The following is a 13162-nucleotide window of genomic DNA, read 5'->3' as shown; positions in this document are numbered from 1 at the left end:
AACAAATGCTTGTTAATAGAAAAAATAAAATTTAATTTTTAAAAAGAATTTTAAAATATAGAGAAGCTCAACACACAATAATGTTGGTCACTATGGCAATGGATTATTTTTTTTTAATCTACAACTACTTATAAGGTATGAATGGACTGCGGTCCTTATTAACAAAAGAAGTTTTCACACTTGAAGAATTAATATGAAGTTAGACATACATCAAATTGGAAACAAAATTAAAATATTAATAATAGCTAGCACCTATATAATGTTTTAAGCTTTAACAATGTGCTTTACAAATATTATCTCATTTTGTCTTCAAAACATCCCTGGGAGATAGGTACACTTTTTATTGCTATTTTACAGATGAGGAAACTGAAGCAGAGAGTTTTAAATGAGTTGCCCAGGGCCATACAGCTAATCTGGAGTCAGAAAGAGCTCTATTCATTTTGTCACAAACTTCCAAATACAGCAAAGCAATATGTTCTCAGCTTGGAAACTAGGTCACATTAATAACTGATTATATTAGGACCCTGCGTTGTCTATTCTGTATGTCTCCCAGTGCCTTTCTTCCGTCTTTCCAATTCCTAAGCCCAAGAACTGTCTCTTTCTCCCAATATTGATGGTTTAGGACAGTGATGGGCAAACTACGGCCAGTGGGCCAGATGCGGGGGGTGGGGGGGGGAGAAGAGGGGGCCCTGAAATGTTCTATCTGGCCACATGACATTATTCCTAATCTGACGAATACAACGAGGATACCATACAATGAAACTTAGAGTTGCCTTAGAAACAGACTGACAGATAAGCATTTCCTTTCCTTTGGCCCCCTCTTTAAAAAGTTTGCCCATTACTGGTTTTAGGAGATTAAAGCTACTCTCCTTTCAATTACCTTTTATAACCAAACAAGTTAAGCTTGACCTCTCTACCTCCCCATACCTATGGATGTAGTCTTCTAGCCAGCTGCCCCAAAAGGGCACCTTATCATTAATATTCAGATTTAGGCTCACAGGCTTCATTCTGAAGATGGCCTTTCACAAGTCCCTTGTTTGGTTTTTGGCCTTTTGGACATATACCTTGAACAAGTGCTTCTGTTGTACTATAAACTCAACTCCAAAATGATGATCTGAAAATGATGAAGTTGAATTGAACGTCTTAAGATTTGTTATGGTCCTAAATCCTATAAATTGGGGGTGGTGGCTAGGTGACTCAGTGGATTGAAAGCCAGTCCTGGAGATGGGAAGACCTGGGTTCAAATCTAGACTCAGATATTTTCTAGCTGTGTGACCCTGGGCAAGTCACTTAAGTCCCATTGCTTAACCCTTACCACTCTTCTGCCTTGGAACCAATACCAAGTATTTATTCCAAAGTGAAAGGTAAGGGTTAAAAAGAATAGATCCTATGAATTTGTGAGCCAATGAGAAGTAGGAGATCAGGCAAGTGTTTTTTTAAAATATTGTATAATTCTGTCAAGGAGCACAGATTTCTCACTCAGCAAAAATCCATCTCATTATCACCAATATTTTCCCAATGGTAGAAGGAAATTCCTCTACCTACATGGATCAGAAACTGTTTTTTTACTTAGTCAAAGTCTAAGATTGGGACTTTAAAAGAATAATTGACATTCCCAGGATCATACAGCCAATATATATCAATGGTATAATCTGAAACCAGGTCTTCTTGATTTTAAGGCCCTCTCTCTATTTATTATATCATGCTATCTCTCTTCTACTTCTTTTTAATACTTTAATAGATCTATAATCTCTTTGGTATGGATAAAGGCATTTGTTTTATTGACACTGTAGAGAAAGAAGCCACTTTTGCCAAACCCAAAATCACTAGCCCAAATAAAGGCAAAGAAAAGGAGGCTGAAAATGGAATTATTGTGTATGATGATTGTGGGGTGAAACTGACCATTGCATATCAAGCCAAGGACCTGGAAGGCTCCACTCCTCCTCAGATAGAAGGTAAGGTTGAATTCAGTGTAAGTGAAGCAAAGAGGACTGGCCAGCAGACAGCAACTTGTATCTGACTTTTAGGTTGTAGCTCCAATGCCAAGAGGCTCTTGGGTTATGTGGCAACCCTAAAGGATAATTTTGGATTTACTGAAACAGCCAATCATGATAAGGAAATCTTTTTTCTATTACAGTGAGTTCTCTGGTGATGTTGATAACTAGGAACTAGGGGACATGGTTGAATCAGCTTATTAAAAGGCAAAGGCAATAAAGTGAGTGTGGAAAAGGTAAACAAAAAACACTCAGTTAATGGTATGGCTGAGAAAGCTGATCCGACCATCTACTTGGGTAGTCATCTGCCCCTGGAGGAGTGTAGATCCAGCCCAGACTGAATACAAGGCATGACTGAAATCAATGAGGAGGGGGACATGAAAGGTGAGGTCTATCCATTTGTCATTGCTGGGATGGCTAATGAAGGGGATTACCTTCACAAGGGGGAAAGTGTCAAATTCCAGCTGTGTGTCCTGCCTCACAAAGCACAAACAATGGCTTACAACATCACACTCCTGCACTGGGCCACCATGGAATGTGGATCAGTTTGATTTCATTAACTATGAAGTGGGAGACAACAAGAAACTCTTTTTCCATTGGTAGGAAGTTCAGGATGGCACCAAGCTACAGGCTGGATAAGGTAGAATTCTCAGTGATTCTCAATCAGCAAACTGGCAAATGCAGCACCTGCAACATCTGGCATGTCTGTGAAGGCCCCAAGGCTGTTATAGCCCTACATCCTGACCAACTGGTCAACTGCTTGAAGAGCATCACTCTAGACAATGCCAGTGTTCTTCTCCTAGTGGTTCTTTGTCAACCAAGGGGAACAAATAATTCAATGGGATTTGGTGCATAAAGAAAGATCTATCAAGCTGGTGTCATTGACTAACTCCATCTACAAAGCACATTGCTTAATCAGATTATGATCAAGTGGGGGGATGTTCTGATGAAGGGTTCTGAATATCTCCTTCATCCCCCCCAACATCTGGAATACTTATTCTATGGATCTAGTACACTAGTTTAATATCTTCCTCATGTTATGTTTAAAAAATAAATAAATTTGAGAAAACAAAAACAAAAAAATGGCTTGATATTCCAGAATTTTCCATTTTCAGGAAATAAACTCCTAGCTTTATTTACTTCTCCAAGGCGGGTCACCCTTCTATTTAGCTGCCTTTTTTAAAATTTCTTCTGGTTTCCCTTTTAGGAAGAATTTTTAAAAAAATCTAAATTTAGAATATTTTTCCATGGTTACATGATTCATTATTCCCCACCCTTTTCCATTCCTCCTCCCAGAGCTGACAAGCAATTCCAGTGGGTTATACATGTATCATTGTTCAAAACCCATTTCCATGTTATTCATATTTGTAATAGAGGGATCTTTTAATATCAAAACCCCAATCATATCCCTACTGAACTACATGATCGATCAAATGTTTTTCTTCTGCATTTCTGCTCCCGCAGTTCTTTCTCTGGATGTGGATAGCGTTTTTTCTCCTATGTTCCTTTGGATTGTCATGGGTCATTGCATTGCTCCTAGCAGAAAAGTCTATTACATTCGATTGTGTCATAATGTGTGTACAATGTTCTCCTGGTTCTGCAAAAAGCTTATATTTTAATAACAAAGACACAACATATATTTTTTGGAGCAGAAAATCAAAAGGACAGTGGGTGGAGGCCATAAAGGACATAATTTTTCCTTTAGCCATGGTAGAATTGGCTAGATTATGGTTCCAGAGCTGGAAAGATGAAATAAACTATAGCCGAGAAAACTGGCTTTGGAATCAGGGCCTTGGTTGAAATTTCACTTTTGTCATGACTTTGGGCAAGTCACTTAATCATTCTTGATCTGTTTATTTACCTATAAAATGAAAGGGTAATATTATATGACATCTAAAGTCCCTTACTCTTCTAAACCTATGATCCTGTGACTTGCCAGAGTCCCAGAGATAGTACATTTCTGAAGAAGATTTGGAATCTAAGTCTCCCTGATTCCAAGTCCAGCTCTTTATACATCACATCAATATGTGAGAGTGTAGGTGAGTTTGAGCCAATGTATTAGAGAAGTAGCTTACACTAAACAGTGGGTCCTTAGAGGATTGGTGAGTGAGAGGGCAGAATCAAAGATTTTAACAAAATATAAGGAGGGTAGACATTTATCAGTAGAGAAGAGGGGAGATACACCCAGCATGACAAAAATGGGCAAGAATAAGGTAAATATTTTGTAGACTTTAGAAAAGAATGATTAACAAGAAAAATGATATAAGATTACAAAATTATGTACAGGTTTTTTTTTATCATTTGGCATCTGGAGCTCAGTAGTCTTTTACTGTTTTGAGAGAATTACAATCTTTTTAACTAAGTCCTTAAAGGCTTGTATGACTTGTTTATTCCTTGGGGTATAAATAAAGGGGTTCATCATAGGAACAACAGAGCCCATTAGAACTGACACTACCTTGTTCAAAGCTACCATTTCATTTGCAGAAGATTTGACATACATGAAGATGCAACTGTCATATGAGATGGAGATAACAATCATGTGGGATGAACGAGTGGAAAAGGTCTTTGCTGGGCAGAGGGGAATTTCAAAATAGTTCTGAGGATGGAGGTTTAAGACCCAATCACAAAGAGTAAGGTGATGATGAGTGTCAATATAGCATCAATCAAAACTATCTTCTCTATGAACATTGTGTCTGTGCATGAAATCTCTAAAACAGGAAATGCATCACAGGCAAAATGGTCAATAACACCAGAGTCACAGAATTCTAATTGGAGGCCCAAGAAAGGTGGTGGGAGAATGATCAGCAGCCCAGACAGCCAAAAACTCAGCAGAAACCAGTTACATACTTTGTTATTCATGATAGTTGTATAATGTAGAGGTTTGAAGATGGTCACATAGCAATCATAGGACATGATGGGCAGAAGAAAGAACTCTGCTACCCCAAGAAAGATGACTAAAAATAGTTGTGTAGCACAGGCATTATAATAAATGCTACCGTCCCCAGTGGATATGCTGTAGAGGTATCTGGCAATGCAGGACATTGTGAATGAGACTTCTAAGAAGGAGAAGTTTCTGAGGAAAACATATCTGGGAGTTTTTGGATGGGGATCTACCAAGGTGAGAGTGATAATTGTCAGTTTTCCAATTATACTGAGCATATAGTTGAGAAAAAGAAAGATAAAAAGTAAAACCTGTAGCTGTGGGTCATCTGTTAGTCTTCCTAGGATGAACAATGTTAACACCATGTGATTTCTCATTCCTGATTTAAGAATTCTGTTGCACCTTAGTTCCTCAGCTGCACTCTTCTGTCCTTTCTGGAAGTCCTCTGATATCTGAGACCTTTTTATGATTCTCTTGAATTTTGCATTTGGACATCAAATTTTCCATTTAGTTCTGGTCTTTTCTTTAGGAATGCTTGGAAACCTTTTGTTTTGTTAAATGCCCATACTTTTCCCTGAAAGTATATAGTCAGTTTTGATGGGTAGGTGATTCTTGGTTGTAGACCTAATTCTCTTGCCTTCCTGAATATAAAATTCCAAGTCTTGTGATCCTTTAGTGTAGATGCTGCCAGATACTATGTGATTCTGACTTGGGTTCCTTGATATCTGAATTATCTCTTTCTGGCTGCTTGCAATATTTTCTCCTTGGCCTGGAAACTCTTGAATTTGGCTTTTACATTCCTGGGGGTTATCTTTTGAGGATTTAATGTAAGGATGGGTAATCTATGGATTCTTTCAATGTCTATTTTGCCCTCTTGTTCAAGAACATCAGGGCAGTTTTCTTGGATCATTTCTTGTAATATGATGTCAAGGATTTTATTTTTTCCCCCAGGTTTTCAGGTAGACCAACAACTCTCCAATTATATCTCCTAGATTTGTTTTCAAGGTCAGTTGTCTTTCCTATGAGATATTTCATGTTTCCCTCTATTTTTTCATTCTTTTGATTTTGCTTTATTAATCCTTGCTGTCTTGAGAAATCATCAGCTTCTACTTGCCCAATTTTTTGAATTCCCTTCCTGCTTTTCATGGCTTCAAGCAGGTCAATTCTGGTCTCCAATTTGCTTATTAGCTTATTACCTAATTTTATTTCTGTACCTCTTTTTCCATGTGGGCAATTTTAACTCTTAAGCTGTTGTTTTCTTTTTGTATTACTTTCATTTCTTTTCCCCAGTTTTCTTCCAATTTTTCTTTTATCTTTCTTACTTGGTTCTTGAACTCCTTTTTGAGTTCCTTGAGAGCTTGTGACCAATTTCCATTTTTGGGGGAAAGTTTGGATGTGTTTGCTTGTTTGCCACTCTCTGCTATTGCTTCTCTATTTTGCTCTTTTTCTCCATAGTAATTATCCAGGGTCAAGAGCTTTTTTTGCTGCTGCTTGATACTTTTGCTACTAGTAGATTGAGGTTCCTGCATGTTGGTAGACAGTTCTTTCTTAGGTTCTGTCTTGCAAGGCTTTGACTTGGTAATATCTTCCCTTCCCAGTTAGAAGTCTGGGTGAAGAGGACAGGCAGCTCTGTGATGTTCTTTGTGTAGCAGGCTTTAAAGCGTTTTGCCCTGAGGCTGTCTTTCTAGCCCCTGCTGCCTTGTCTGTGGCCAGACTAGCTTCTGCCCAAGCTCTGTGCTCTGCTGCTCAGGCTCTGTGCTCTGCTGCTCAGGCTCTGTGCTCTTCAGCCTTGGGTCCCAAATCTCACTACCAAGGCCTTACACTGCCCTCAGGGGTAAGTCTGTGGTACTTTCAGCCTGCCCCCAAGAATTTAGAGATTGCCCTGGCCCTTGCTCTGACTCTGGCATGGTAGGTGGGGGAGGAGGGGATGTAGAGGTGATCAGCTTATGCTTTGATAAGTGTAGTTTTGCTCCCTTATAGCATGAAAACCCCCAAACATTGCCTACCTTTAAGTCTGCATCCAGTGGGAGAGCTCCTTTACTCATCCAGTTTTGATTTCTGTCCTTTTGAGATGCTTTGTAATGATTGGTTGGAAGGAGATTTAGAAAGCTCTTGCTACTCTACTGCCATCTTAGCTTCACCCCCCTCCCCAGGAAGAATGTTAATGTAGATGTGGTTCAGTTTCTTTTTAATGTGTCCATTTATTAACTAAACATAGCACAAGATAGGGCTGATAAAATAGGAAATTGGGTCAGTGTGGCAAACATGAGGTGATGGTTAAGTGCTATAGGGTGAGATACATAGAACCTTCTCATCATGGTGACAGTCTTATACTTTATTAAACTTCTCCAAGAAATATCAAAGGATATTCTGTTGATTTCTTAGTTTTCAGACGGGATGGTGACCTGTCTAAAGAATTCAGATTGGAGCTGTTATGTGAGTACAGTGTCTCCTCAACTGTATCCTTTCTTCCAATTTTGTGTAATTTTAACCTTTGCTCTAAGCAATTGCTTATCTAAGTTTACAGATTTCATTCTGAAATGACTATTAGGGTGGATCATTTTTCTGTCTGATAAGACTTTTTTATTTCTTGTGATGTCATTATGTACTTACCATAACTTGTTCTCTTTTGGGGGAAAATATTCAAGATGTCTTAGATTGAAAACTTCCCCATCTGGAGCCCCAGCTTCTTTACTCTTTTCATCTCCACTCTTACTCCACAGTCTTAGTGAATTAGTTCCAAAGGCCTCTAGCTCTTAAATGTTCTGAGACCAAATACTGCTGGCTTTCCTTCTCTTCCCTCCCTTCTCTGGGACAGATGTTGGCTTTCTTGCATATACAGACACACACATACATTTATACATATTAATATATTAAAATATGTATGTATATGCAAAAACATCCATATCCATATGCATATATTTATACATACAGACATGGTTCAGTTCCTTTGGTGATGTGTCCACTTACTGAAGAAAGATGTCACCAAAAAGGCCTGGTAAAATAAGGAATTGAGAGGGCAAAGAAGGATCTGTATGTGAATGTATTTGTATATAGATAAGTATGTACATTTACAATAACATGTATTTTTTGAGTTACATTGTTTATTTATTGTAGTCTAACTTCATTCTTAATAAGCAGTTGAACTTCAAGTTCTATGTACTTTCGGGCTTTTTATTCATATAAGTCCAATTTGAAGTATCTGTATACTATCCTAAATAAACACTTTATTTACCAAGGCAGATTTCTCTTGAAAAAAATCTATTTGAGAATGATACACAATTACAGTATATTATAAAGATGCCTACGTAACTTCATTTCTATTTACAGTTTCTATTTCTATTTCTATTACAGTTCCATAAGAGCAGGGACAATGCCTTACTGATCTTTGTATCTACTCCATAAAGCTAGTCTATGGAAGGTAAATTTGTAAAAAATATTTGTTGAATAAATGAATCCAATGAAAGGCAGCATGGTAGGATGGGAAAAATATTGTTCTTGGAGTCAGGAAAATTTGGGTCCAAGTCCCTTCTGATCTCTCTGAACCTCAGTTTCCTCATCTATAAGATGATAATAATAACTATATTACCCACCTCTTTGTTTTGTGTGGTGCTCAGATGAAGTAGCATATGTGAAATGTTTTGCAAACGACTATTTTAATGATAGCTGTCATAGCAATACTATTATTATTAATGAATGAGCAAAATGGTGGCAGAATTAAAATATCAATGTCTATTTGAGTATTGGGAAATTCTGATAAGGGATGCATCAGTCTTCCCCTCCCTTTCTTCTCCTCCTCTCTCCTCTCAACCTCTACATTCCACCCCCTCCCCCAGAAACTTGCAGGTTTAGTTAAAAAGGAAGGCAACCTGTGGGATGAGTTGATCCAGAGGGGAAGAGTTGGTAGAAACAGCCTTCTAGAAAAGTTCAAAAGCACGTCAGGAGAGGTGAAAAAAACAACAAACTCCAAACAAACAAGGAAGCATCAAGTTTTGGGGAAAGGGAATCTAGGAAAGGCTAAATGATATGGATGTCAGTTTGGGGAAATTGAATCTCCATAACCAAGAGAAATCTGGTAAAAGGTGTCCTTTGGGCAGAGTCCTGGAAGGCATTGGCCATGTTGGTGAAACAATTCTGACCTAAGGCTAAGAGCAGTGAGCATGGAATCTAGAAAGGAGAACCCACTGCTATAAGCACTAAGCCTGGGCTTATAGATTAAGTGGGGAGAGAACAAGAAAAAGTAATTTCTTAGCAGTGGGACCTGGAGACAGGTTCCCTGGACTGAGAGCAGAGTATTGATTGGAGGCCATGGGAAGGTTAACAACTAAAAATGGAAGCAGGTGAGACAGTTTGTAGGGTGATGAGTCAAATGTGGTAAACCCACGTTTTCCATACATCGCAGTTAAGAAGATTTGGTGTACTTTATATGCCTTAGACTTTGGCACACAGGAAATGAGAAAAGGCTGCCACTAGAAATAAGAAGGGAAGAGAAGGGTGAGAATAGAGGAAAAGAGGATAAAGAGGGGAAAGGTCATGAGCCTTGAAGTTTTGCAGGAGAAATCTCCCTCTTTTTTAATTCACAAGTGGTATCAGCAAAATGACAACTAAATATGAGAGGAAATAAGGAATCTTTCAGTTGGAAGCTGCCTCATTTCATTACACTTCTACCCTCCTTAGAGATAGCAGCTAAAAACTTCTATCATTCTTTTTGAGTTCTTCTTAACCTCTTCCCACTGCACCACAAACCATCTTTTTGAATCTAACAACACCATTCTTAAGATTACCAATATCCTATTAAAAGTTGATCAGTCATTTCTTAAAGAGGATGCTAATCTTTCCTAGTCCTACACTTGAGCTTTATTTATTGATGATTTTGTATTTATATAAATAATATAATAATAATAAAAATTAACATGTATCTAATTTTTACTATGTGCTAAGCACTGTGCTAAATGTATTACAATTATTATCTCATTTGATCCTCACAGGAATCTGGGAAGGTTATGTTATGATTATCCCCATTTTATAGAGAAGGTAACTGAGGCAAACAAGGGTTAAATGGACTTGCCCAGGGTCACACATCTAGTAAGTATCTGAAACTGGATTTGGACTCAGCTCTTCCTAACTGTCTACTGGGTCACCTAGCTGCCCCATAATTATCTTACATTTATTTCTGAATATTTCCCTCCCCAGAACAAAGTTATCCTTGTTATAGTGATTATATTAAAATAAAAATGAGAAAGAAAAAAGTAGTATAGTAAAACTGACCTATACATCAACTATGTATCATTGTGAGCACAATTTTCCCCATTCATAGTCCATCACCTTTGTAAGGAAGGGAATAATTATTCTCAACTCTTTTCTTGAGCTTTTCTTAATTCTAGAGATTGCCATTGGTATGCATTATTTCAAGGTCAGGTCTCATCTTCTGAACGCCTCTAGAACTCTTCCAGAATTCTAAAGCTGGAACAGAGCCAAGATAGTGGCTTAGTAGCAGCAAAAGCTGAAATCACTCTGAGGATCCTTCCAAACCAATCTTTAAAAAATAACTCAAAACAACAGGAGTCAAAAATCAACAGCAAGATGGAGTATGGGGTGGGTGGGGGGAAGGGGGTTTTCCTGTGGAAAAAAACATGGAAGGTGGGCAGAGAAAGTTTATTTTCATGGGATAAGGGGGAAAGTAAAAGTGCACACAGATTAAGTGTTGGTTGACCACCTCCCACCGATTGCACCAGGTTCTAAAGCTGGGCAGAAGCCAACTTCAGGATCCTGGGACCCTGCCTACAACAACAACAGAGCTACCCACATTTACCCTCTTGAATTCCCAAACCCCAGTACCAGCCCACAGTGAGGCCCGGAAGTTCATAGCACTTGGCCCTTTCAAGCCTGTGCTGTCCTGAAGTCCTTAGACTCAGGGCAAAATAACTCAGAGTGTTGAGTCCTGCAAACCATTAACAGGGGAGGTAGAAACAACAATTCTCAAAACTCCTAGAGGGGTGGGGTGAGGTGGGGGAAGCTGGGAAAATGAGCAAACAACAAAACAAACACCTAACCATAGAAAATTTCTATGGAGACAAAGAGTAAAGACAGAATCAATAGGGGACAATGAGATCTAAGCAACCATATGCAAAACTTCAAAGAAAAATGGTAATTGGTCTCAGGCACCCGAAGAACTTGAAAAAGAATTCAAAAATTAAATGAGGCAAGTGGAAGAAGAGTGGGAAAAAGAAATGAAAGTAATGCAAAAAGAAAATAACATAATTCTATAGAGATCCTAGCTCTAAAACCATCTTATCACCCTTTTGTTCGGGTAGCAAGGTGGTACAGTGGATAGAATTATGGACATGGAATTCAGAAGACTCATCTTCATGAGTTCAAATGCAACTTCATCTATTAGCTATGTGACACTGACCCTTGTTTGCCTCAATTTCCTTAACTGTAAAATGAGCTGAGGAAGGAAATGGCAAACCAGTCCAGTAGCTTTGTCAAGAAAATCCCAAATGGGGTCATGAAGAGTTGGACTAAACAACCTTCTTTTGTCTACTAAAAATGAGAGTGAGTACCCAAAAAGATATTTTATGATTGTAAACAGAGATTCCTTTTGTTCAATTACCCACCAAGCCACTCTACATATATTGTTTTATTTTTTTTCTTTATAACAACATTGGGAAGAAAGTGCTGTTCATGGCTTTATTTTACAGATAGATGATGAAACTGAAGCTGAGAGATTAAACAACTTGCCCAAAGTCACATAGCCAGTAAGTGTTTAAGGTAATATTTGATTCCATGCCTTCCTAGTCATCCAATAAGTATCTATTAAGCATTTACTATGTGCCAAGTACTGGTGATGCCAAGAAAGGCAAAGAAAATCCTCCTCCTCTCTAAGAGCCTCTATTCTAATGGGAAGACAACAAAAAATAATAAAGTATGGGTAAGATACAGATTGCAGGCCTGGCAGTCTCAGAGGGGACACAGTCAAGGAAGGAGACCTTGCCTCAAAGAACCTCTCTACCTTACAGTAAAGCAGCAGCTGTGTGCTTCAGTGATAGGTTGGCCTACCCAGATCATCAGAAACCTTGCCTACTCTATTTTTCAGATCCTGCTTTAGCTAGGGATGCTTTTCTCAGTATATTTACTGTGCCTCTGAGAGAAGCTTCTATAGTTGTTTCATCTGTATGGCCTCTGGACACAGCAACGAGTTCGGGAGGAGCCCCAGGAGAGGAGATTTGCTTGCTAGCTGCTGTTGTTTTGCAAAAGAAAAAGAACAGCATCATTTCCCAGGCAGATGAGTGAAGGGTGGAACCATCCTCAAATGACAGCCTGATATAATGGGAAAAGTCAGGGGGAGAGGCTGGCTTTGCTTTCAGATTTGTGTACAATTGAGTCAGTCATTTATTTCTGTCTCATCTTCCTCCCTTACAAAATGTTCTCTTTTCAGTTCTTAAGGTAGATGAGCCACAATGGAACAATCTTTGATACCCAGATTGTCTTTGGGTTAAAAGACATACCAAAATCTGACCTCAGATACTTCCTGGCTGTGTGACCATGAACAAGTTATTTAACCATGATTGCCCAGCCCTTGCTTTATGATTAATACTCAGACAGAAGATAAGGGTTTTAAAAAAGAAGATATACTAGGCAATCCAATTAATTGATTAGAGCAGGGGTTCCTGACCACGTGTGGATCCTTCACACCTAGGAGGGTCTGTAGATCAATTTCTGAGGTTTGCAAACTTAGAGGGGGAAAAATTATATCTTTATTTCAATGGAATTGGTTTCCTTTGTAATTCTATGTATTTATTTTATGCATTTAAAAACAATATTTGATGAGGAGTTTGTAGCCTTCATCTGAATGCCAAAGGGGTCCAGCACACCAACAAGATTAACCTCTGAATTAGAAGCTACTGAGTGGCATGCTGAATAGAGTTAATTTTATAATCAGCTCCACTAGCCTTCTTGCTGTTTCTCACACATCTCTCATCCCTTTGCCTTTGCTCTGGCTGACCCCAAGCCTTGGAATGCTCTCCCTACTTGGGATTCATTGAGCTTTAATATTGAGGTCCATGATATAAACTTCCTGTGGATGTTTAGGGGACTTGAAAACTACATTTCCCATAATTCCTTTTTGTGTAATACAGGTGGGCAGGAAGTGTGATTACATAGACAGAGGTATAAAGTCTCTGAACTTGATTGGGATGCTCTCTTTCTTATGAAGCAGTGAGAGTGAAGGTATGGCAGGCTTTTTGAATTAGATCTTAGCAGGCACGTGGCTTTCTTAATTACCAAT

The 13162-nt window shown here is 38.6% G+C and overlaps 2 pseudogenes; one reads left to right on the top strand and one right to left on the bottom strand.

Moving 5' to 3' along the window:
* The first annotated feature begins 1759 nt into the window (after positions 1-1759).
* LOC123249004 lies at positions 1760-2883 on the top strand (annotated as a pseudogene).
* A 1437-nt stretch (positions 2884-4320) lies between these two features.
* On the bottom strand, positions 4321-5252 carry LOC123231013 (annotated as a pseudogene).
* Positions 5253-13162: the final 7910 nt, after the last annotated feature.

The sequence above is a fragment of the Gracilinanus agilis genome, chromosome 1 (genome assembly GCF_016433145.1).
Source record: "Gracilinanus agilis isolate LMUSP501 chromosome 1, AgileGrace, whole genome shotgun sequence".
Classification (NCBI taxonomy): domain Eukaryota; kingdom Metazoa; phylum Chordata; class Mammalia; order Didelphimorphia; family Didelphidae; genus Gracilinanus; species Gracilinanus agilis.
This window is presented reverse-complemented; position numbering and strand designations above follow the sequence as displayed.